Genomic DNA, 27,686 nt, shown 5'->3' on the forward strand with positions numbered 1-27,686 from the left:
AAAAATTGCTTTACATACGGTTTTTATTAATTTGAAAAAAAAAATGTAACATCGAGTGCCAAGATAAGATAAATGTTTTGAAAATTTTTGGAATAGAAATATGTTATAGCCACTTATATTTGAGTTATAAGAAAACATTTATGACAAGATTAAGTGTTACCAGGGGTGAGTATAAAGGTAAGTAGGTTATTTTCAATAAAATTAGTTGAAAATTAAAAAATTAACTTATTAAATTATAAATATCCAGTAAAACTAATTGTTGAAATAGTTGAAAAGTATAAACTGACAGTAAAATTATAAAATCATGATTTATTTAAAAGGATAACTATAAAATTTGATAAATATATTGAGGAATAAAAATATAAAAAATTAAAAGTTAGAAGTTAGTACTTTAAAAAATACTACTTTAATTAATGTTTCAAACAATGCTAGAAGTTATTAAAAATAATCTGTTTATGGAACAAACAAACTTTTCACTTATAAAATTTAGGAGCTAACTTAAATATTTGCCAAACATAACCTAAACTCGTCTAGTAGATATATGTAATATGTAATTACTTAAATGGTCTTAATTATATATAAAGTAAGTTGTTCATTTGTTAATATAAATATATTTTAGATTATTTTTCAGTATATGTTTTAATATTATTTATTTTTATCCTATCTTATTTTATTATTTTTCAAATTTTTTATTAAATTTTGTAAAATAAATATGTCCTAAATTTTCTATTTTAACAAATATCTAAAGATATTCATCGATATTCGTAAATATTGAAAAAAAAATTAAATTAGTAGAAATTCACTCGATAAATATTCGTATGAGTACGAGATGGATTTTTATCTAACAAAATGGGTGACAAAAGGTTACTATTGGTGTCTGTAAGACCCCAATTTCTTTCATTCCTTATATCTAAGATTTGTGTGAGTAGTGATATTTGTGGTAATTATTTAATAAAGATATTTTGGAAAATGGAGTTGGGTAATTAAAATTAGTTTTATAATTTAATGTTTTAAAATAAAATAAGTGGAGTTTGTAAGTTTTGTTTTTGAGCCTTTTGTTATTTGTGCACCTGTTTTTCTAAGTCGGACCTTTGTATTTGTAGCTCAACTAATGTTAAGAACTGTCTAGTAGTCTAGACCTAATTATATTGTACATTTCTGAAAAGTACGTGTTTTATTGGAGAGCCATTACATGAACCTTTGGGAACATCATTGCAGTTGTGATTAGAAATCAAAGGAATTATTGTTGAGCTATATTCACCTTCTTCTTGTCGATTCACCTTTTTCGAGGCAATAAGGAGTGAGTTATCTCGCTTATCGGTGCAATAGTCATGGATAAAGCGGTTGACATTTTATGACATTTTATCCTAATTCATTGATTTGTATAAGGAGATGTGATTTCCCCCTTTTGTGTGATTGATCACTTATTATTATATTTTTCTTGATGTTTTCCCCCTTTTGTGTTCTTGATATTTAAGTATAACAATTGATGATTTGACGTGTTAAATTCGTACTCATGTTATGTGTTTTGTGTTTTGCATTGATGAAATTGTGTTGGGAATTGGTTTTGGACTCGTTGCATATGATTTACGATATTTGGGAACCTTTTAGTGAAGAAAATGTTGTCAAAAACTTTGATTCATGACATTTTGTCTATCTCCTTTTGCTTAGCGAGATAGTTACAAAGGTTGGGTGAGCTTCTCTGAGTCATTCGTTAAGCGAGAGCAACGTCTCTTTGAGCAAAAATTGGCCATAGAGTGGGTAAAATTCTAAGAACCATAAGCGGGTGATGTGTCCTACTAAGCATAAATTAGGCACACAATTGTTTGAAACCCTTGGAACAAATATGTTGATATCTCGTTGATCGAAAAGCTAATGTTGGTTAGCGAAGCCCAATTTCGCTTAGCTTAAGCTAATAAGTGAGTGAAAGAGAATTCCCAGAGCAAGAACAAGTTTTGTTGAGTGAAAATGAGTAAGAGAGTTAGTGTAGATCATTGTGACCTATCGTTAAGCGAGAGTAGTCTCATTTGAGCGGAAACAATCACCATAGTTTGGCTAGCCTAAGAGTAAAATCCCACTAAGACACAAATAAAAGCAAACAAGCTACCAAAAATTCAGGAAAGCCTCCCTTAAAAATACAATTAATCACACATAGAATAATCTGCAAAAACATATCATAGATCCATATACATATTCAAATCCAATAGCCAAATGTCAAGGCCACATATCACAACATAGACCCTTAACAAAATATATAAATACAACAACTAGTATTAATATAGCTCATACACAATAATAATCATCATTTCTCACATCATAATTACATAATTAGCATGTTCATATGGTAGGATCACATAGGACTTAAAACAAAGATATTGTCCCTATCTCTATCCTTATAGTTGTATTATACTAGAGTTATCAACAAAATAATCCCCATCATAAGCATTGAAAGCCTACCAAAAGATGAATAAATTCCTGGATAGATCAACAAATCCCCGAAAGTTTGCTACTCAACCACCTGATATCAATAAAATAAAGCGGTAAGTCATAAAAACTTAGTGAGAGCATAATAAACAAAGTGAACAAGAAGGAAACATGACACAAGTTTTTACACATGAAAACTAGCTTGAATGATAGTTAACAAAAATTTAATGCAGTATAACTCACTTAAAAAAGCATAATTACTCCATTTAGAACTCATTAGAAATATAATTAAAGTCATAATCAAGAGTAACAAACTTTAAATAAACTTTCTTTATACTTTGTGCACATAAATCACATTATTTCTTCGTTATGGCGAACAATAAGCCAAACTACATTATCTCTTTGTTGTAGTAAACAGTATTATGGGTATCTAACCCATAGGTTATATTATCTCTTCGTTGTAGCGAATGAAAAACATATATATATTATGAATATTTGACTCATAGGCTACGTTATCTCTTCGTTGCAGCAAACTAAAAACATATATATACTATGAGTAGTTAACTCATAGGCTGCATTATCTCTTTGTTTTAGCATATGGAAATTAATCACAAAGTCCACAATAAAAAACCAATTTCAAATTTAAAGCTACATTGTCAAACTATTAAGGATTCACTTAGAATCAAGTCCAATCAATTGAAATAAATATTATGCTTCATTCTCAAGTACCCATAGAATCCAAAATCATCAAAAAAGCTTATTTTAAAATTTACTTGTTTCTCTTAAAAATAATTAAAAGTGTCATTAGGTAGATTGACTACTCACAACCAAAGAGAACACAATGATTGTTGTCAAAAGCCATAGGGAGGAGTAATCACTGTATTTTATAAGGAATCTAGTCATTAGGAGCAAGATAACAATAGATTAGATAAATTATATCCTCAAAATTAACATGCTTAGGGTTTTGAGAAAACCACAATGATCCAACTATTTAAATTTCCAATTTGTCACCCACAACCCATAACTAATCTATGTAACAAAAATAATCATCTACATCAATGAGTTATAGATTTACCTCAAGGAGCTTTAAAATAGGATGAGTATTGTTCTTTTCCAACTCAAATCACTTTCCCATATTATAGTGCTTCATGGCATATAGGGATTGAAACAATGATAAAGGGGAGTGCAAGAAGAAGAAAAGATGAAGGGAATGATCCTGTTTTGAAAGAAAAAGAAACAAGATCGAAGCTACAAGGAGGTTCGGGGTTCTTATAAACAAAAAGAAAGAAGTTATGTTGGGGAGGAAGAAGGGTTTTGGGTCTCTTAAAACAAATAAGGGAGGGAAGGGATTAGTTTATTTTAGATTTATTTTTTTTCTCATTAATGAAACAATGTGTTTCATTCTCCCCATCTTAAACAAAATCTGTCCTCAAATTTAATCTATTACTAACCTTTTGTCTCAAACAAGTGAGGGTACTTTTCATGCATAACTTGTCTCTAACTCCTAAGTCATATTTTTATCATTTATTCCTTGCCATGTTACCTTCACTAACACAACATTCTTAGAATGAAAACACTTCATGCATTTGTCTATTATGGTCATTGGTTGCTTGGTAAATCTTATATTTGCATCAAGTCACACTAGCTGACGCTAAATAATGTGAGAGAGATCATGAACATAGTTATGAAGCATTTATACCTAGAAAACTGAATGTACTCTAGATATATCAAGTTAGAAGGCTAAGCAATGCTGCTTGCCCCAGTTTCTTTAGAATATCAAAAGGACTAATGAACATGAGACTATGCATACCCTTCCTGCCAAATCATAGAATATGTTTCATCAAAGACACATGTAAAATGCTTGTTCTCTTGCATTAAAATCCAAAGGTCAACGCCTCTAACTTGAATAATATTTTTGTCTACTATGAGCAATCACCAAGTGATATGAAATTATATTGACTATCTTAACAACTTCTAGAATTAGATCTTGACCTACCAGTATAAACTTTCAAATTTCAAACCAACCAATTGGTGATCTATAATACCTCCCATACGAGACCTCAAAAGGTGTCATCTGAAAAGCAATATTCAATCCGATGTAGTCCTTAAGGCTACCGAAAAGGATTTCCAATATTGAGTTGTCGACTAAGGTCTTCAATTATATATTATGAACAATGCCACTCCACGAAAAAATACTACTCTCTCTATATAAAGCTTGACATATTGAGTTGCTGAATAGGTAGTTTTCATAAGCAAAATGTGTCTCATCTTACTCAAGTGTTCTACAATTATCCAACTTTAGTCATAACCTTTTGAGGTTCTAGGTAACCCTATCACAAAATCCATAGTGATTTTCTCCCATTTAAATTAAGGTATATCAATCCTTTGAAACAAACCTACGATATTTTTGATATTATACTTTAACTTAATAGTATACTAAGGCCTTTAGATACAAAATCAATTGTCCTTTTTAATCCTTTCCCACAAATGGAATTCTTTTAAGTCTTGATATATTTTAGTATAACCTTAATGCATGTTGTAAGAGGAATAACAACTTCCTTTATATTCTTCTTCCCTCAACTCGCTGACATTAGGAACAAGTAACAACCCTCGATGCCATTACATGGGACACTAAGATTTTAACACTAAAATATATATTTTTAGTCCTTTTAAAACTCTTGAATTAGTTTAATCAATGAAAATACATATAAATTTTTCATCAATTCAAACAATTCATATAAACATTATCCATAAAAGGTCCTCAAGTTATAAAACATCAAGATACTTGTGCCTCGAGCCATTACATCATCGAAACATCATAAACAAATCTTCAAACAAATCTCAAGGGTTCCATTAAGGCAATAAATACAACATAGATCTATGAATATATCTAAATCCTAAGTTGGTTACCACTAAGACAAAACATAGATAAAAGACCAAGGGTTAGATCTCATCCCTAAGTCCACCACCAAGTCCACATCAACCACGAGTGACATGCTCCTCAGACCCTTCATCATAATCTACTTCATGTCAAATGACACGACCATGAAAATTCAATAAAAAATAATGCAATGGTAAGCCCATTTTAAAAGAAACAACATATAAGAGAAATATAAGATCACCATGTTTAAAACAGATCTAGAAATCCTTCACTTTTCCAACAACCATGTACTAATACAACTCACCAAGTAACACATCATTCTCAATAGCAAATATCAATGCACATGCTTATTTATCATATTGTGCCATGATGATTCTTTACTCCCAGAATATTTCCCTTGAGCAATTAACCCAAGTACATCCCTTTACATAGTTACACCTTGACCACTCAGGAGACTTAAATTAACCCTGCGGAAGGAGTGTGATTTTGTCAAAAATGGATGAGTGTGGGTAGTAGCTTACCTTTGATAAGGCTCGAAATAACCTTAACCTATTTAAGAATTTTTCCACCCATCCATTCTATAGGTCATTTCCTCATTAGTCACCATCGACAACCTCTAATACTAGGTTGAGGGACTTCTTAGCAGCCCCTACGTTCCTACTCAAATGCAATGTTATTCATCAATGCATGTATGCTATTATGGCCATTCAAATCACTATCATACGTCATCACAAATACATTCATTCACACACTTCCATTCATTTTCACTTTGTCATTCACATCTTGTTCAATTCATCATTAATTCACCATTCATATCATTCTCAACAATCATGAACTCTCACCTAGTTCATCAAACATCGTGAGACTTTTTACAACACAAGTTCTCATAATCAAATGAAAAAGATTATGGAACTTACAAACCAAGAGAGGGGGGGGGGGGGGGGGGAGTGAATTGGTTTCTAAATCAAATCCAACTTCAAAAACAAAAGTTAAAAAAAAAACTTCTTTTCCAAGGATCATATCACAAACTTTTGATAAACCGATATTTAATCAATCACCCTTTAAACAAAATATTTTGTTAAAGCTCTTTCCTTAAAATGATATTTTCTTTAACATTCAGTAAATTGATCTAGACTAGAATGAGAAAGAAATATAACATCAAGAAAAGATGTACACAAATTTTTATGCTAGTTCACTCTCTATTTCTAGATAAGCTAATCAAGTTGTCTAATCCAACTCGAATTAGATTTTCACTATGCATATAGAATTCTTACAAGTAATCACAAGCAATCTCAAATCCTACCCTAGAAAAAAAGACTAAAGTACCTAACCCTAGGGTCTTTTATGAATAAGAGCCTAAGAGAAACCTACCCTTAGCCTAAACTAAAAACAACCTATTCTAGCATGCCTTCAAAAATTCATGCATATACTAACAATGTACACGAAAATTAGAGTCAAAGAAAAATACAACTTGATCAATCATACGCAAGAACCATGCTTGAATGAATGAGTGCCTTCTTGAACTCAAGAGAAATTCACAACTCACTTTTCACAATATGATCTTCATAAACAAATTTTAGAAGTTGTGAGTCACACTTTATCTAAGCACTTTATCTTCTCTCTTTGTATCACTAACTTTAGCTTGCACTTTTTCATACTAATTTTTTACTTAGAAGTGAAAACACAAGGTGGTTATTTACAGAGAAAACAGTTATAACATCCTGTAATCAATTAAATACACAATGTAATCAATTAGTTCGAAGAAGTAATCGATTATATAACCATTTCAATCAACTAAAGTGTTCTTCCCAAAATCTGAAAAACTTTCAAGAACAATGTAATCGATTAGATTATTGATGTAATCAATTTAAGTGTTCTTGATCAGTTCTAAAACACTTTTAAGAGAGAAGTAATCAATTACGATTACCTGGTAATCGATTAAAGTAGAGACTCCTGAAAAACCAATCATTTTCTCAACTGAATTGTGTAATCGATTATGATTAGCTGGTAATCGAGTAAATCGATACGAGAAACTTATCTGCAAGCTATAAACACTTGTGTAATCGATTAAGGTTAGCATGTAATCGATTAAAATAGAGAGTTTTAAAAACTGAAGAAATTATAGACTTTCTTTTTACTCCTACATGATGATGTATGATGCACATATAAAAGGATAGAGACTAAGATGCAATACACAATGCAACAATTAATACAAATGTCACTCAAGTGAGGTTAGCATGTAAAAGACAAAACTTCTTCAAGCCTCAAGGCTTAGTCTTCATGTTGCTCCCCCTATCTCTAATGTCAAACATCGATCTTGTCATAGGAATATGAATTACATAAGACTAAGAAGATTTCTATTCAATTCATACAATTAAACGATATAATAATATCTCATCAATAATAATATCATAGACCAATCAAATCATTATAATAATGCATCACTATACATTTATAACCACTTTCCACTTTATGTTTAAGGTTATAAACATCTCATGAGTTTGGGGTTACTAATTCCCTCATTTTCTATTATGTGCGTATGACCTCCACAACTTATAAACATGATAATTAACGATATACTAATTCAATTAAGCTATTTATTGTTTCATTTTAAATCTAAGAATATCATCTCCAACTTTCATATTTACTCAAAGGCCTACTTTGGAAGCATACTATGCCGAAAATTACAATCTATATGAAACTTTTACCTATTATCGGCAATTTGACCTTTGTTCACTAATTTAACCATTTCTAGAGTTATACACAATATTTTTGAGTGAAACCAATGCCATTAGTTAGCTAACATATTGGGATACAATTTTTTTGAAGATTATTTTCCCTAATTCTCCCTTATAGATTGACTTTTGTTCCACTTAGTCAACTATGTCTTACTATAGTTGACTAAATTTAGCATAATTGTACTAGGGGGCTTGTACTAATATAAATAGTCGATGATGATGCCAAATAATCAACTATTTGCAACCTGAATTAAAACACAACTCCTGAAACTTAAAATAGTGGATTATCTTGTGTGGGCTAAACCAAAATTCAACCTCTGAAGATCATTTTAATCAATTATAGAGCATTATAGGTGACTAAAACAATTCAAAGAAGTTGGGAATACGAATTTAACACAAAAACTCCAACTTGCTCTAATCTAATGCCATCTCACACTATGTGAACATCATCACAATGAAAATCAAACATGCATAAGCCATTTTCAACCATCAAACTTCATTCATATCCATTCATATCATCAAATCAACATCAAAATTTCAAAATTAAATATCTCAACATCAAACAAGAAAAGGTCAACTTTCCTTACCTTTTCAACTTTAAGGTGCAAAATTTTCAGAAAGTGGAGGAAAAAGGAAAGAACTTTGGGTCCAAGAGACGAACTTTCCTCTACTTCCACAACAACCACACTACATAAGCATCAACTAAACCCTAAAGCCAACCAAAAACAAAATTGAATCCCCTTAAAATCAAGCTTTTCCATGAACTTCCATGGGTGCTCTAGACAAACAAAAATGAAGAGTAAGGGATGAAAAGGAAAATCTTACCACACCAAGGACAACTATGGAGTTCCAACAAGAAGGAAAAGAATCTCCTTTGAACAAATGCATAAAAAACTCAACTCTAAAGGGTTGGGTTTCTTGGAGAAGAAGTGAGTGGAAATGAAAGGTTTTTCATAAAAGTTTCTGAAATGTGATGGTTTTGAGAGGTTTATGACTCTTTAAACTCTTTATTTTTACACCTTAGATTCTACTAACACATCTATCCCTTTCCCATAATTCAAAATCCTATCCCTTTAGGCCTAAACATATAAAAAAACTCACCAATACACATAAAACAATACTTAAATCACTAACTCATCAAGTAATTAATTCATTCAAGCACTTAAATTTTATTTCTCTTGTAATTTAATTAAATCACTTAAACAATTAATTAATAGAATACAACGTTACAGAACATATAGGTGAGTGCTAAGTGTAAGACATCCTCATAATCATCCACCAATATTGGGAACTTTGCCCACTTAAGTTTCCTACATAATATTCCTTAAATGATGCTCTTCACCTTGGGTTGCTTTATTAATATTCATTAACGTGGAGCATACATGAACATGAGCTAAAATTGATTTAGTGACTATGACCTCAAACTTCACTCCACAAATTACCAGATCTTGGAACTCCTTCACCATAGGTCTCCTAACTTCAACTGTGAGCTAGGCTACCTATAGACTTACTACTTAAAGCATCAACAACTACATTTGCTTTACTTGGATGATACAAGATTGTGCAAACATAGTCTTTCAAGAGCGCCATCCACCTCTTTTGCCTTAAATTCAAGTCTTTCTACGCAAAGATATTCTTATGACTCTTATGATTAATCTCACAAGTCTCACCATATAAGTAATGCCTCTAAATCTTAAGAGTAAAAACCATTGTTGCCATTTCTAAGTCATGTGTTGGATAGTTCTTTTCATGCCTCTTATGTTGTCTAGAAGTATAAGCAACCATCTTTCCATGCTGCATCAACACACACACACACACACACACTTTCCCAAACCAATTCTAGATACACCATAATAAACCATATAACCAACACTACATAATGGTAAAGTTAAAAATGAGAACAAATAACCAACAAAACTTTAATCACGGGAAACATTATTTTCATGCATCATTCCATAAGAACACAACTTGTCTTTGTGTTAATTTGATTAAAGGAGTTACATATAATTGGAAAAATCCTTAATGAACCAACAATAGTATCTTGCAAGTCCAATAAAACTGCACATTTTAGACATTGATGTAGGCTAAGGCAAAATTTGAATTGCTTCCACTTTCTTCATATTTATGCTTATTTTGTCCTTAGATACCACATGACCTAAAAAGACCACACTATCCAACCAAGACTCACATTTGGAGAACTTGCATATAACTTATGCTTCCCCCAAGCTTACAAGGCTAACCTTAAGTGTTGCTCGCACTCTTCCTTACTCTTGGAAAATGCCAATATGTCATAAATGTATACTATCACTAAGTGATTAAAGAATGACTTGAAGACTCAGTTCATCAAGTCCATAAAAGTTACATGGTCATTGATTAGTCCAAAAGACAACCAAAAACTCATAATATTTGTATCAAGTATGAAAAGTTATCTTAGAAACGTCTTCTCCTTTATTCTCAATTGATGATATCTAGATCTCAAATCAATCTTTAAGAAACAATGGGATCGTTGGTGTTGATCAAATTAGTCCCTGCTACGAGGTAAGAGATACTTATTCTTTACCATCACCTTGTTTAATTGTCGATATTCAACACATAAATGAAGAGAATCATTATTGTTCTTCCTAACAAACATACCATTATGACATCCGAGTATTCATATACCATTATGACTTTCTTTAACTCCACTTCTAACACATCAACATCTTTTATCATTGCAAGGTGTCCATGAAAACCTTTCCTTAACAACCTAGAAACTTTTACTGCTAAAACTTAGTTACTTAATGACCAACTTGATCACCATGAAACCCAAATGTTAGTTCCTTTGGCATGTCAAACTTCACCATTTTATTGTGGTAATCTTCAATAGTACGATAAAAACCCAACCAATCGATACCTAATATCACATCAAACTTTACTATATCCAACTCTATAAGGTCTATCATTAACAATTTTCCCTCTACCAAAACCTTACAAGATCTGTACACTGAATTTGCTAAAAAGAAGTCACTCAAGGGCATAGCAACTATCTAAGGCTTGTTCAAAAGGCAATGGATCTCTCCCAAAAGCATACGCAAAGAAGGGAGACACAAAAGGAGTGCATAGTTTCAAAGTCAAACAAAACACGTACATCTTGATAGCCTATGAAAAGTTAGGGGTGGGTAAGCAGGCCGACCCCTCCCATGTAACGCCCGTCCGCGTAAGCCCGCATTGGTAACAGATGGGGCCAGCCCATCTCGCACTCTTACACAAACTTAATACATTGGTCCAACCCTACTCCACAGACCCCGTGAGCCAAATAGACCGGTCCACTGGCCTAGTTTTTTTAAAAAAAACTTGCAATTTCAAAATAAATATATTTTTTTCTCTTAAAAAATAGTCAATTACACTCAATTATATATTTTTTAAAAGTCTTAATAAATCTCTAACAAATACTCAATTACAAATGTTTTAACACAACCAAATAAATTTTCAACATAAATGCAAAGAAATTTTGGATTGGACTTTTAGTATTAATTAGGTTTGGGTTGGGCTTGGCTGGTGGTTGTGGGTTTCCAAGCCAACCTATAGACCCCACGGTCCAAACCCGCATAGCCTGTAGATTATGCGGGGCAAGCTCAAAATCCCATAGCCATGGATTTTAAAAAATAAATTGGTTTGTGACCCCGTGGACCAGTGCATGGACCTTAACACGTTTACCCACCCCTATCGAAAGTATCCCATTCATAACTACATTGAATGTCTGAGCATGATGAGTCCAATATAACACATAAGCCTGTCCTTCACTAGTTTGTCCTTGCTATTTGCCTCTTGGTCCTTTGCCACCCAAATGTGCACTATTCAACACTAATGGTTTAGAATCACTGGACTATCCCACTTGAACCATTAGGTGTTGATACTCTACAATCCAAAAATGCCTTTCCACACGTAGTACGTGTAATAAGGGTCCAACCAAAAGTTGTTCAATGTTGTGAAACCCCTTGACTATGAGTCGTTGGTTACTTGGTTATCCTAGGTGCTCTATGACCATCAATCTTCATGTTGTCCTTGAAATCACTAACCAATATTATCTCTAGAATCTTGTTTATTTTCCTTGCTCAATAGTTAAAGTCCTATGTAGACTTGTTCTTAAGTCATATCTCTCTACTCTACAATCATCCTAAACATGTAACTCTTCAAACTATCCAAAAATATATAAACTCATAGATTCTTCATAACCAGCAAGTGTGGTGCATATCTAAAAATTCATATGAAGTGAATATTATGGTCGATTAGTAGCATTTGATTTACTTGCACACATGTCTTATACTCTTGTGCTCTACTATCTCTAACACTTAGAATCCAAAAGTTATCTAAAAAAAATCTAAGAAACTCATCTTACACTAAAGAATCAAATATAATGACTAAGACAAACTCTAGTGTAACAATGGATGTTTATAGCCTCTTGCATGTAAGTTAAGCTGGAGTACACAAGTTACAAACAAGATTCTACAACATACCCAAATAATACAGCTATAGGACCTATTAACATAAGCTCTGATACCAACTTTGTGATGATCCTCTCTTAGACTGTGACTAGTGCACAAACTACAATCTCCATAGCTTGACTAGCTTGAGAGTAAAACCCCACTAAGACACAAATAAAAGCAAACAAAAGGAGCTACCAAAAATTCGGCATAGTCTCCATTAATAACAAGATAAACCACACATAGAATAACATATGAAAACATATCATAGATCCATATACATATTAAGATCCAATAGTCAAATGGCAAGGCCACATACCACAACATAGGCCCTTGACATAATATCCAAATACAAAAACTAGTACTAATATAGCTCATACATAATAATAATCATCATCATTTCTCATAACATCATAGTTACATAATTAGCATTTTCATATGGTAGGATCACATAGGACTCAAGACAAATATATTGTCCCTATCTTTATCCTTATAATTGCATGATACTGGAGTTATCAACAAAATAATCCCCATCATAAGCATTGAAGGCCTACCAAAAGATAAATAAATTCCTAAATAGATCAACAAATCTTTGGAAGTTTGTTAGTCAACCACCTGATATTTGAGGGGAAAAAGAAAATAAAGGAATAAGCCATAAAGACTTAGTGAGAGCATAATAAACAAAGTGGAAAGGAAGGAGAAAATAAACATGACACGAGTTTTTACATATGAAAATGAGCTTCAATTATAGTTAAAAAATGTAATGCACTATAACTCACTTTAAAAAAATAGTAATTACTTTGTTGAGAACTCATTAGAAATATAATTAAATTCATAATCAAGAATAACAAACTTTATATAAACTTTCTTTATATTATGAGCACATAGACCATATTATCTCTTCGTTGTGGCTAATGGTATACTAGGCTACATTATCTCTATGTTGTAGCAAACATTAAATATGCTACTTTATCTCTTCGTTATAGTAAACGAAAAATGTGCTACATTTTATTTTCATTGTAGAAAACAGTACTATGGATATTCGACCCATAAGATACATTATCACTTTGTTGTAGCAAACAAAAAAACATTTATATATTATGAGTATTCAACTCATAGGCTACATTATCTCTTCATTTTAACAAACGGAAAACATATGCATACTTTGAGTATTTGACTCATAGGTTACATTATCTCTTCGTTGTAGCAAATAATAAACAATCACAAAGCCCACAATGAGAAACTAATTTCACATTTAAAACTACATTATCAAACTATTAAAATATTTATCAAACCATTAAGGATTCACATAGAATCAAGTCCAAAAATTTGAAATAAATATTATACTTCATTCTCAAGTACCCTAGAATCCAAAATAATCAAAAATAACTTATTTTGAAGTTTAATTTCTTCTCCTAAAAATAATTAAAATTGTCACTAGGTAGATTAGCTACTCACAAGCAAAGAGAACTAAGTGAATGTCATCCAAAGTCTCTACTCTAAGCAATCTAGTCATCAGGAGCAAGATAACAATAGATTAGATAAAATCCCCAAATTTAACATGCCTAGGATTTTGAGGAAAGCACAATGATCATAATATTTAAATTTCCAAATCTTCACACGTAATCCATAACTAATATGTCATAAAAATACTCATCTACATTAGTGGGTTATATATTTACCTCAAGGAGCTTTAAAATGGGATGAATATTGTTCTTTTCCAACTCAAATCACTTCCCCTTACTTGAGTGCTTCATGGGTGTATAGGCTTTGAAACAATAAGAGAGAGGAGTGTGAGAAGAATAAAAGGTGAAGGGAAGGATCCTACTTTGAATGAAAAAGAGACAAGATCGAAGCTGTAGGGGGGTTTGGGGTTCTTAAAAACAAAAAGAAAAAAGTTATGTTGGGATGGAAAAGGGGTTTTTGGTCTCTTAAAACAAATAAAGGAGGGAGGGGTTTAGTTTTTTTTAGCTTTATTTTTTCTCACTAATGAAATAGTGTGCTCCACAAAATAAGCTAGTAAGTGAGTTAAAGAGAGTTTGTAGAGTGAATGGAAGTTTTTGTTGACTGAAAAGAGTTAGAGAGTCTATGTAGGATCCCTATGAAGCAAGATTAGTCTTGTTGAGCATGGGAAGTGAGTGTTGTTAAGAGAGTCCAAATCTCGCCAAGTGAAAATATGGCAAAAAGTATGACTTATCTGCATATTTCTTACTAAACAAGGGCATCCTTCACTGAGTGGGACTATGCTTTACAATAGAGGAATTACCTATTCTTTAGGTTAAGACTTCCTATTATACTTCAATTTTATATGTGAGTTATGTACCCCTATGTAATGATTGACATGACTTGACATTGTTGAGATGAGTAGCCTAGTCTATGAGAGGTGAAAATGGACTCGAGTTGTGCCTTATTGGTGAAGGGCCTAGCCTATGAGGGTAGAAAATAGGACTTACCTTTTTGGAAGAAAGGGGTCTAGAAGGACTTTTGTATACATATTATGCGTTGTGCATGATATTGACATTGAGATGAAATGAGTGGGTAGAAGATAATTATGAGTATCCAAGGTGGAGGTCCTAAAAGGTCAACTTAATGATACCTAATATGGACACCTTAATGATTCATTTTTATCTCATGGAATTAGGGTGTACTAATAAGTTGGGTAACCTTGACTAGTCACCAAAGGACATCACTCTAGTGTGCGGGTGCAAAATCAAAAGCATTGGCACTACTTCATGAGTTTAGGTTAGTACCACATGTATATGAAGTAGAGATATGAGGAAAATGCATTCCCTTGTGTATTTTATTCTCATGCATAGTTTATAAGTTTGTTTAAAAGAATGTTATTTGTGAGCTCTACTTATTTTTGTTGTTACAATGCGAGCATGATGTGATATGTATCTTGCGTCTTATCTTTCTTGTGTGTTTCTTTATCATTCATTTTTTACTTAAAGTAATATTCACTATCTCCAAAAATTTCCCCCACTCCCAAAGGTTTAAGGGATATTTTAGTAATTTTAAGTGCATTAAAACAATCACAAAAATATTTAAGTAAAAGAAAAATCATAAATGTATTTTAAATGTGCATTCATTCAACATAAAGGAAATTAAAAGGATCATGATTTATAATTTTAAATGCAAGAAGTTATAAAAAATTATGCATTATAAAAAATTAAATGTACAAAAATTATAATTCAAAATATATTTGATATTGTTTTTCTTTTATTTTGAATTTTTGTGACTGCTTGCATTTCAAATTATTAATCGTGATTGTTTTAATTTCCTTTATGATGAAGGAATATAAATTTAAAATAACTCTATTAATTTCCTTTAAATTTATTTTGAACTTTTTTATTGTTTTAATGTACTTAAAATTACTAAAATGCCCCATAATAAGGATATATTTGGCGGATTAGTAATATATTCTTTCATCAATTGTTGAGCTATATTACTTTAAGTTATAAATGATATATTTTAATAATAAAGCTTTGTATATATTCATATCACTACTACGAAAAACACTTTCTACGTCGGTTAATTTGCGCATTTTACATCGGTTATTAACCATCGTCGTAGTCAACGTCGTAAAAAGTCTGCACTTTCTACAATGGTTCCATAGGGAATCGTCTTAAAAAATATCATTCTAAGATGGTTCTTAGCTAAAAATCGTCTTAGTATGATACATTTCTAAAATGGTTCTTAGTTAAAGACCCTAGATGATTCTTAGTTAAAAATCATCTTAGAAGAGTACACATTTTAAGACATTTTTTCAGAGAACTGCATTAGAATGCTTTTTTTAAAGAAAAATTTAAAATTATTGAGGATTATAAGAATTTTTTTTTTTAAAGAAAACCGTTTTAGAATTAGACATTCTAAGACGGTTTTTCATAGAACCATCTTAGAATGCATTTTTTTTAAAATTAAAATATATTAATGATTCTAAAATGGTTCTCTGAAAAACCATCTTAGAATGTGTTTTTTTTAAAAAAAATAAAAAATTTCATATACATTAACGTCCCATATGAATTCTAAAAAATTTTGTAAGCACTTTACCCTGCACAATATAGACCATCACAAATTAATTATTTATTGGTTTAATGGTCTCAAGACTCTACTGTTGAGAATGCTGATGCAATTTAATAATCCTAAATGCATTAATTTTACAATGCAAGTAAAGGTTGCATGGATCAAGTTTTTAAACAAAGCAATAAAAAATTATATTTGGATTCTTAGAGTATTGAATTTTAGCCTATAACAAACTATATTTCAAATGACATAGCCATTAGTAGTTGGGAGCAGTTTCACAAAATCAGTATTTGAAATAAGCTCTTGAAAATATCCCATGATTTATTCATCAATGAATAATGATACAATATTTTGGAAGATAATAATAATAATAATAATAATAATAATAATAATAATAATAATAATAATAATAATAATATAACCCTACCACTACATTGAATTTCCAGCTATAAGAACAATTTGACCATAATGCTTCCTATCAAGCAGTTTTATTTACCAGTCAAGCAGAATAACATATGACCATAATGCTTCCTGTGAATTATCACATAGGACACTAATGTTTACGAATGTAGTTGAGGCAAACTACACAATATATCATATCATTATATAACAAAGTGCAGTCAAAGGAATAATTATTTTAGTAGAATAAAGAACCTAAGGAGTCGGGAGAAGAACATACCTCTTGGCCCTTTGTTTTCACTAGGTCTAAAATAGTGCAACCTCAGAATTCACTTAATTAGGAGTAGTGAAGTAATCCCTCTTCTTACCCATTGCAACATATAAGTATACATGAATCACAAAAGCTACTTGAAAAAACTGATAAGTAGGAATAGGAGTAACAAACCTCAAGAAAATGAAGAATATCTTGCTTGCAGTGAAGGCAACTAATAAAGCATGCTAGTGAAGAATACAGCCTATGATTTATGAAAAAATGAGAGTCAAGCAAAGTAACTTATTGAGCAACCAAGCACGCAGTAGTTAAAAAAAACAAAAAATAAGCATGCATGCATTGCAACAGAGTATTTATATTTGATTGACCTTGACGTCCCAACAAAACCAGGTAGTGGGTCTTTAACCATCTTTATCCTCAACAAATTCATGTGCCTAAAATGCCACAAGAAAATGATCAACAACTACTTAGATTTACGAATCCCTTGGTTTTGTATATGGCTAAATGCTTGAAATACCCATTTATAGTAGGTTGGTTAATACCCAAAGGTCACGTTACAATCAAAACAATGTTCATACTTGTTAAGTAAAGCAACAAAATACATATCAGGTAGTCAATTACTTGAATAAGTTGTTATCATAATCTCAACATTCTAAATTTTTAATAACTTCACCCTAGAAAGAGAATAGGCACCAATTTATAAAATTAAGCATAAAAGAAAAATCATGAAACTAGTCTTAACCATTTAAAATACAATTCATCCCTTATATCCATACCAAAAATAAAAGAGTCCAAGCTACCATTAAGCATGTACTCATAAACCAACATTTTTTCCTCTCCTTCAAGGCAACATCCAAGAAGCCTCTTCACAGAAATTTCTTCCCCATCTTTTAGAATTCCTTGAAAATTTTAATTTTCAAATTGACCATTTGAAAGAAATCAAGAAATGTTCATTTTATTCCTCAATTCTTAATGCCATAATAATCTATAAGCAAATTACCTTGTATGCAGGTCCAAAACCATCTTCTCCAATTTTGTTCTTGACTGTGAAGTTGCTAGTGGTCGTAGCTATTGTTGACAAGTCAAAAACTGGTAGGTCCATATCATCCACTCGCATTCCACTATTTTGATTTGATTTGATATTGAAGTCTGATCTCTCTGACATAGTATAAGTAGGTGTTTCAGATTGTGATAAACATTTCAACATATTTCTTTTAATTTTTGAAAGGACTAGAATTTCATCTTTTGATTAAATGAAAATTTCTTATATCCTACTCCGAGTTATTCCACTTTCCCTCCCTCAAATGAAAAGAAATGATTAAGGAAACAAGAGAGCTAGTACCTCCAAGTAGAAACTATACACAAGAAAAAGTGTTTCAGATTTAACTAAGTTAGTTTTGAGATAATCAATTAAAAGTTCATTTTGATTTACCTTTTCCAACACATTATCCAAACAAAACTGAAAAAACAAAAAAGTCTTGCGCATAATATGATTTATAAATTGGCTGCAATCATAAATAACCTCCATTGAGGGAAGAATTCAGAACAAGTGTCTGTCATGACTTTTCAACGTCCATAAAACTTATTGTCCTATTATTTCAAACTGAATTCTACAAACTTCTTATTTAGCATGTAGTTATTGACCAAGGAAGGTGAACCAAATTATCTACAGTGGAACCTGTACACTATTTACTTCTATGGTTTTTGTTTTTCAGATCATTGTATGGTTGTCAAATAATATGCATACATCTAATACAATACTACAAACATTAATAAAGCAATACAAATAATTTTTTCTTTATGAGAATAGGAACAGAAATGTGAATTTTACCTTTGACACTGCAACATGATTTCTTTCTAAAGCACGAACCAAGTATTATTAGTATTCTAGCAACTACAGCCATGACCAAAGAAACTGTTACTGCCACTAGGAATCCACCCTTCTTGTGGCCCTCATTGGCATATTCTAATTAAATTTGATCACAAATTTGCAAAGGTAACATATGAAAATGTCTCCTAGCTAAAAATTTATTTGAATAAAGACCAATAATTAGTTTCAAAGCCAAGCTCCTACCTAATTCTGAAGCATCAATTTGAACATATACATCCTGGCCTCCAGCTGCAAATAGTCTAATATCAATTAGATCATCAAACCACATAGCACAGACACTTCCTTGTCCACTAATATCCAAATTCGCGTAAGCCATACAAGAACAGTTATCCAAGCACTTAGCTTTGCATTCCTCTAACCCAATTGTCTGATCCATTCATGTCATGCCACATGGTTTCAAGATGGATAAGCCTATCCACTTAGCTGCATCTCTTTGTAAAGATGAGGAGATGCATTATTTTTATACAGAGGATTAGCTTTTACGACTTAAGTATATTAATTTACAGGTTAATTCGATATATTGTCGATTACAGATTTTTATACTACCCATTAATTAATTTAACTTTTAAATTAATTATTATAAAAATAATTTTTTTTAATAATATAATAATTTATAAAACAGTAATGTAGTTCAATTAAATTTATTAATTTATAAATTATTATTGTTTATAATAATTTATAAAACAATAATAATTTATAAAACTTACCCTGCCCTGTGTATAATCTTAGACAATATATATTTGTAATAACAATAAAATAGTCTAGTAATATATATATTAGGGGTCAAACTATAGCATAGAAAATAAATTAATAAAACATTAAATTGGCTTTCAACCGTACAAGTTTAAGGTTCACACAAATCATTGATAGGATCCCACTTAAAACCAATGTGACAGGCTCAAATTTGTAGAACAAATTCAACTTAAAGTGGCCATTATATTTTAAAAATATAGTGAATAGTTGTAAATCCCACTTTAATCTCAGGAAGCTTTACTGGAATCTAAGAAGGCACCTATTATTGTTGCTTGAATTGTGGCCAGAACGCATGCTATCATTGTTCCTCAATACCTCAGTGGAAATGCTCTAAGCAACTTCACCTTTATCAATTCAAAATATCTATTTAAGACGAATTTAATAATAATGATAATAATCACATTCAAGACATTTTTAGAGTGAGAAGATAATTGTTCATTAACTTTTTTTATTTAACATTGGTTAACTATAGACCATTGAATAATATATAGTGTAGACTAATATGATAAAGAATGAAACGCATACTTGCGGAATAAACCAGGCCATATAGAGTAGACTAATACTAACATGGCATTATTCCATTAAGAGCTAAGCTAATCATTTAAATAAAGGAAATAAATTAAGCAACATTAAGATATTCTTTCCATGCTACCATAATAACCGGCATATTTCCTACAATAGTCGCCACATGTGCAGCCCTTGGAGTTGGAGGTTCTCGAAAGGGAGTTATATATCCTGCATGATATTTCCCTTATTAAGCATTGATGCAAAGTATGCAAGTCTATACAAGTAATAATTAAGTCTTAATGGAGGTGAGAAAAAATAACTTAGTTCTAAGCTCACCTAGACCATTTATTAGTCAAGACATCATAACAGTGGACATCAATTGTGGCACCAGCTAAACCTAAAATGTAAACCATGTAACGGGATAAATTGTAAGCATAAAAACTATAACACTTAATTGTTAAAGCTATAGAGCATATCATTTCATTCACAAAGAAGTTCCCTTAATCCAATCAATATCAACTCTTCTTCAAAGGGAAAAATGCATAAATCTATATAAATTATTGTTTATTTTGTGTTACTCCTTACAAGAAGATAAGCAAATATGGCCAATTCTCAAATAATCAAGAATGTTTGCACCAAATCAAGTTTTCGGTATGTAGTTACCAACATCGATATGCACCATAAATAAGACTTATAAACATCATTTAGTGCTACAAATGAACAAACCTCTACCTAAGAGCTTAAACTTTTAGAAGAGTTGGCTCTTACCAAGGATTTTACGACCAAGTGGTCAAGAATTCAATCCTTGTCACCACCGTTCTTCATAATTAAAGTAAATTTTAGGATACAGTAAATTGGGTTTGTGCATTGTCTACACTTCAAACTTGAGATTCCTTTGCTTACAAGGTGCGTTAGATATAAAACCATTCATGGCCTTTCACCTAAGAGAGGTTATCTGTAAGGAGAATTAGTTATTGACAAGCTTGTTTGGGTGAATGCAATGGCTATGAAGTGGAACGGAATAGACACTAACAAAAGGAACCACTAAATCCATCTTTTGGATGCATTATATAGAAAGCCAAATGGAATGAAGTGTTCCCTATAACATTTGTGGAAAGAGTTACATAAAAATTTATGAATTTCCAAATGACAACCAACCATAATATAGAAATAAAGTTGTATACTAATAACCAATTCATTTAGTTTATTGCCTTATGCACACACAAACCTGTCTAAGATGGTTTGAAGTAACACCTTTTGTAGATGCAATTGGCTTTGATGTTTTGATGATGATCATGATGATGTGTTGCAATTGATGCAAATGGGCTTTTCAAGATTAAAATTCAAGACAATACTTCAAGATTACAAGTCACAACATCAAGATGATCACTAGAATATTAGGAAGGGAATTCCTAATTGAATTAGCAAAGGTTTGGCCAAGTGATTTAAATTAAAAAGTGTTTCTCAAAGGTTTTACTCTCTGGTAATCGATTACCAGAGGATGTAATCGATTACCAGTGGCCAAATACGTTTTATAACAGCTACAAAAATTTGAATTCGAAATTTTAGACTGTGTAATCGATTACACAATTTTGGTAATCGATTACCAGCAGTTAGTAAACGTTTTAATTCAAATTTTAAAAGCTGTAATCGATTACACAATTACTGTAATCGATTACCAGACAGGATTTTCAGAAAAATAATTTCAAGAGTCACAACTTTTCAAAGGCTTTATTCATGACCACCAATGGTCTATATATATGTGACTTAAACACGAAATTGCTTAGAGATTTTCAGAACAACAAAGTGTTTATCCTCTCAAAGAGCAAATTCATTTTATCCTCTTAAGAATTCCTTGGCCAATTCAATTGCAATTCATTAAGGAATTATTTGAGTGCTCAATCTGTAAAATCCATCTCTTTCTAGAGAGATTTGTTCTTCTTCTTCTTCTCATTCTCTAAGGGATTAAGAGACTGTGAGTCTCTTGTTGTAAAGGATCTATAAACACAAAGGAAGGATTGTCCTTGTGTGTTTAGAACTTGTAAAAGGAATTTACAAGATAGTGGAACTCTCAAGCGGGTTGCTTGGGGACTGGACGTAGGCACAAGGGTGTGGCCGAACCAGTATAAAACTGAGTTTGCATTTTCTCTTCCCTTAATCTCCTTTATTTATTATTGCTTTATATTCATATTCAAATTGTTTCATTTGAATTAATATTTAAGAAGATTGTCATTAAGGGAATTCATAACTTGAGTAAAAAGTGAAATAGATTTTTAATTAGGGGAAACAGTTTGGAATATCTTAATTCAACCCCCCCCCCCCCTTCTTAAGATATCTGAGGCCACTTGTCTAACAAGTGGTATCAGAGCTTCATTCTTGTATAAAGTTTAGAAGCTTCAAGAAAAAGATGGCCTCAGCAAATTCCTTATTTCCGGAAGGAAATTCTATCAATAGACCTCCAATCTTTAATGGAGAGGGTTACCACTACTGGAAAACCCGAATGCAAATTTTTATCGAGACAATAGATCTAAATATCTGGGAAGCCATAGAAATAGGGCCTTATATACCCACCACAGTAGAAAGAGTTTCAATAGATGGTAGTTCATCAAGTGAAAGCATAACCATAGAAAAACCTAGAGATAGATGGTCTAAAGAGGATAGAAAACGAGTACAATACAACTTAAAAGCCAAAAACATAATAACATCTGCCCTAGGAATGGATGAATATTTCAGGGTTTCAAATTGTAAGAGTGCTAAGGAAATGTGGGACATTCTTCGATTAACACATGAAGGAACTACACACTAACTCATGAGTATGAATTATTTAGAATGAATGCAAATGAAAATATTCAAAGTATGCAAAAGAGATTTACACATATAGTAAATAACCTAGCAGCCTTAGGCAAAGAATTTCAAAATGAGGATCTTATAAACAAGGTGTTAAGATGTTTAAGTAGAGAATGGCAACCCAAAGTAACGGCCATTTCTGAATCAAGAGATTTGTCTAACATGTCTCTTGCCACTTTATTTGGTAAGTTGCAGGAACACGAGATGGAACTATTGAGATTGCACCAAAATGAAGAAAATGACAAGAAAAAGAAAGGAATTGCTCTTAAAGCATCATCCTCAATTCAAGAAGAAAGTGATCAGGATAATGATCTAGATGATGATGATGATGATCTAAGTCTCTTTGTAAAAAGATTCAACAAGTTTCTTAAAGTAAGAGGAAATCAGAGGCGACCAAATTTTAAATCAAAGAGAAGGACAAAAAATTCATCCTCTATTCTAAAATGCTTTGAATGCAATCAACCTGGACATCTGAGGGTTAATTGTCCCATCTTCAAGAAAAAGATGGAAAAATCTGAAAAGAAAAATCATAGTGAAAAGAAACTGAAGAAAGCATACATCACATGGGATGAAAATGATTTCGAATCCTCTGAAGATTCTGAAAATGAAGAGATAAATCTCTGCCTTATGGCCAAAAGTTACGAAAGTGATGAAAAGGTAACATCTTCAAACAACTTATCTATTTCTTTTGATGAATTGCAAGATGCATTTGCTGATTTGCATAAAGAATCAATTAAACTTGCAAAATTAGTTTCATCATCAAAGAAAACAATTTCAAATTTAGAAAATGAAATTTTGAAATTAAACAAAGAATTAGATCTTCTTAGAAATGAAGTCTCAATCTCTAAAACAAATGAAAAAGTTAATATCTCCACTATTAATGACAAGAAAATAACAGATTCTTGTAGTTGTTGTTATAAATATGTAAAAGAAATTAAAGAGTTGAAAAATTCACTTGCAAAATTTTCATATAGTAGAAATAATTTAGATGTTATATTAAGTAAACAAAGATATGTGTCTAATAAAAATGGACTAGGGTATAAATCTGAAAAACAACAAAAGGTTCATAAAAACTTTTCCACTTCCACACAAAAATGTAATTCTAATTCTATCACTTGTTTTTACTGTGGAAGAAGAGGACATGGCATATCAGCTTGCTACTTCAAGAAAAATTACAGTAACATTAAAATGATATGGGTCCCAAAAGGATCCTCAGTTTATACTAACATGCAAGGACCCAATAAAATTTGGGTACCTAAGTCAAAAACTTGATTATGCAGGTGTCTTTGAGAAAGAAGTGGTACATAGATAGCGGATGCTCAAAACATATGACTGGAGATGCATCAAATTTTACATATATATCTCCAAAGAAAAGCGGGCATGTAACATATGGTGACAACAACAAAGGTAGAATTCTTGGAGTGGGTAAAATAGGTACAAATTCTTCAAACTCCATTGAAAATGTTCTACTTATTGAAGGCCTTAAGCACAGCCTGCTTAGCGTTAGTCAACTATGTGACAAAGGCTATCTAGTATCATTTGATTCTCAGAAATGTCTTATAGAACATAAGCATGACATTAATATAAAGCATGTAGGACATAGAGTCAATAATGTTTACATGATAGACTTAAGCATAAAACAAGAAAACAATCATTGCTTTCTTAGTAAAGATGATGATCCATGGTTATGGCATAAAAGAATTGCTCACATAAACATGGATCACTTAAATAAGTTAATTTCAAAAGATTTAGTAGTTGGTTTGCCTAAATTGAAATTTGAAAAAGATAAACTATGCGATGCATGTCAAAAGGGCAAACAAACAAGAGTCTCATTCAAACCTAAAAATGTTGTTTCAACCACTCGACCATTACAGTTATTGCATATGGATCTATTTGGTCCATCTAGAACCATGAGTTTTGGAGGAAATTACTATGCTCTAGTTATAGTTGATGATTTCTCTAGATATACTTGGACACTATTTATTACACATAAAAGTGATTCATTCCAAGCATTTAGGAAACTTGCTAAAGTCATACAAAACAAGAAAAATCTCAAGATTGCATCCATTAGAAGTGATCATGGGGGTGAATTTGAAAATAAAGATTTTGAATTATTTTGTGATGAACATGGTATTGAACATAATTTTTCTGCACCAAGAACCCCTTAACAAAATGGAGTTGTTGAGAGGAAAAATAGGTCATTGGAAGAAATTGCAAGAACTTTATTAAATGATACTTCTCTTCCAAAGTATTTTTGGGCTGAAGCTGTCAATACTGCATGTTACATCATGAATAGGGCCTTGATAAGACCTATATTAAAGAAAACCCCATATGAGTTATTTAATGGTAGAAAACCTAATATTTCTCATCTACATGTTTTTCGTTGCAAGTGCTTTGTACTTAATAATGGTAAAGATAATCTAGGAAAATTCGATGCAAAATCTGATGAAGGCATTTTTCTTGGATATTCATTACAAAGCAAAGCATATAGAATATATAATAAGAGAACTATGAATATAGAGGAATCCATTCATGTTACCTTTGATGAATCTAATGCTATATTGTCAAGAAAGAATATGCTAGATGACATTGCAGATTCTTTAGAACATATGAACATTCATGAACAAGATTTCAAAGGAAATGACAAAGGAAACAATGAAGATCCTCCAGAAGAAGTCAAATCCAATGATGCACTCCCAAGAGAATGGAAAACTTCAAGAGATCATCCCATCAACAACATTATTGGTGATATCTCAAAAGGGGTAACAACTAGACACTCTCTTAAAGATTTATGCAATAATATGGCTTTTGTATCCATGATTGAACCTAAAAATATAAAAGAAGCCATAATAGATGATAATTGGATCATTGCCATGCAAGAAGAATTAAACCAATTTGAAAGAAATAATGTGTGGAAATTAGTAGAAAAACCTGAAAATTATCCTATCATAGGAACAAAATGGGTTTTTAGAAATAAATTAGATGAACATGGTATAATTATTAGAAATAAAGCCAGGTTAGTAGCAAAAGGGTATAATCAAGAAGAAGGAATAGACTATGAAGAAACATATGCTCCTGTTGCAAGATTAGAAGCCATTAGAATGCTATTGGCATATGCATCCATAATGAATTTTAAACTTTATCAAATGGATGTTAAGAGTGCCTTTCTAAATGGCTTAATTCAAGAAGAGGTATATGTTGAACAACCCCCTGGTTTTGAAATTCCTGATAAACCAAACCATGTTTATAAATTACAAAAGGCTCTTTATGGTTTGAAACAAGCCCCTAGGGCATGGTATGAACGATTAAGCAATTTTCTTCTAGAAAAAGATTTCTCCAGAGGTAAAGTGGATACCACATTGTTCATAAAGAGAAAGCATAATGATATTTTGTTGGTTCAAATATATGTTGATGATATAATTTTTGGATCCACTAATGATTCATTGTGCAAGGAGTTTTCCCTTGATATGCAAAGTGAATTTGAAATGTCAATGATGGGAAAACTAAAGTACTTTCTGGGATTACAAATCAAGCAAACTCAAGAAGGTATATTCATCAATCAATCCAAATACTGCAAGGAATTGATCAAAAGATTTGGGATGGATAGTGCAAAACACATGTCTACACCGATGAGCACTAATTGTTACTTAGATAAAGATGAATCTGGTCAGTCTATAGACATAAAACAATATCGAGGTATGATCGGATCTCTTCTTTATTTATCTGCTAGTAGACCTGATATTATGTTTAGTGTATGCATGTGTGCTAGGTTTCAATCCAACCCCAAACAATCACATTTAAGTGCAGTAAAGAGAATCATGAGATATCTATTAGGAACAATCAATTTAGGATTATGGTATCCTAAGAATTCAACATGTAACTTAATAGGATATTCTGATTCTGATTTTGCCGGATCTAAAACTGATAGAAAAAGTACAAGTGGAACTTGTCAATTTATTGAATCGGCTCTTGTCTCATGGCATAGTAAGAAACAAAACAGTGTTGCTTTATCTACTGCTGAAGCGGAGTATATCTCTGCTGGTAGTTGTTGTGCACAGATCTTATGGATGAAGCAACAATTATCTGACTATGGCATCATTCTTGATCGCATACCTATTAAGTGTGATAATACTAGTGCCATAAATCTATCCAAAAACCCAGTTCAACACTCTAGAACTAAACATATAGAGATTAGACACCACTTTCTTATAGATCATGTCCTAAAGGGAGATTGTGTATTAGAATTTGTTGATACTAAGAATCAACTTGCTGATATTTTCACTAAACCTCTCCCTAAGGAAGTGTTCTTCTTTATTAGAAGAGAATTAGGTCTCTTAGATGTAAGAGATTTAGAAAAATAGGGATTGATTGGTTGATTGATTGATTGATTGATTGGTTGATTGAATGGTTGATTGATTGGTTGATTTACTCTTACCTTTTGATTGTAGATTATTTTGTTTGATCTTGTTTAAATTCTTGTTTTTATGAT

The 27,686-nt window shown here is 31.6% G+C and overlaps 1 long non-coding RNA gene across 1 annotated transcript; it reads right to left on the bottom strand.

The window, feature by feature from the left end:
- Positions 1 to 2,286: 2,286 nt before the first annotated feature.
- LOC114395224 lies at positions 2,287 to 17,460 on the bottom strand. Its single transcript, XR_003662969.1, has 2 exons — positions 17,374 to 17,460; positions 2,287 to 2,518 (listed from the first exon to the last, which is right to left on the bottom strand). It is a non-coding gene; the product is annotated as an uncharacterized LOC114395224 (long non-coding RNA).
- Between the last annotated feature and the right edge of the window lie 10,226 nt (positions 17,461 to 27,686).

This window comes from Glycine soja, chromosome 18 (assembly GCF_004193775.1).
Source record: "Glycine soja cultivar W05 chromosome 18, ASM419377v2, whole genome shotgun sequence".
In the NCBI taxonomy this organism is placed as follows: domain Eukaryota; kingdom Viridiplantae; phylum Streptophyta; class Magnoliopsida; order Fabales; family Fabaceae; genus Glycine; species Glycine soja.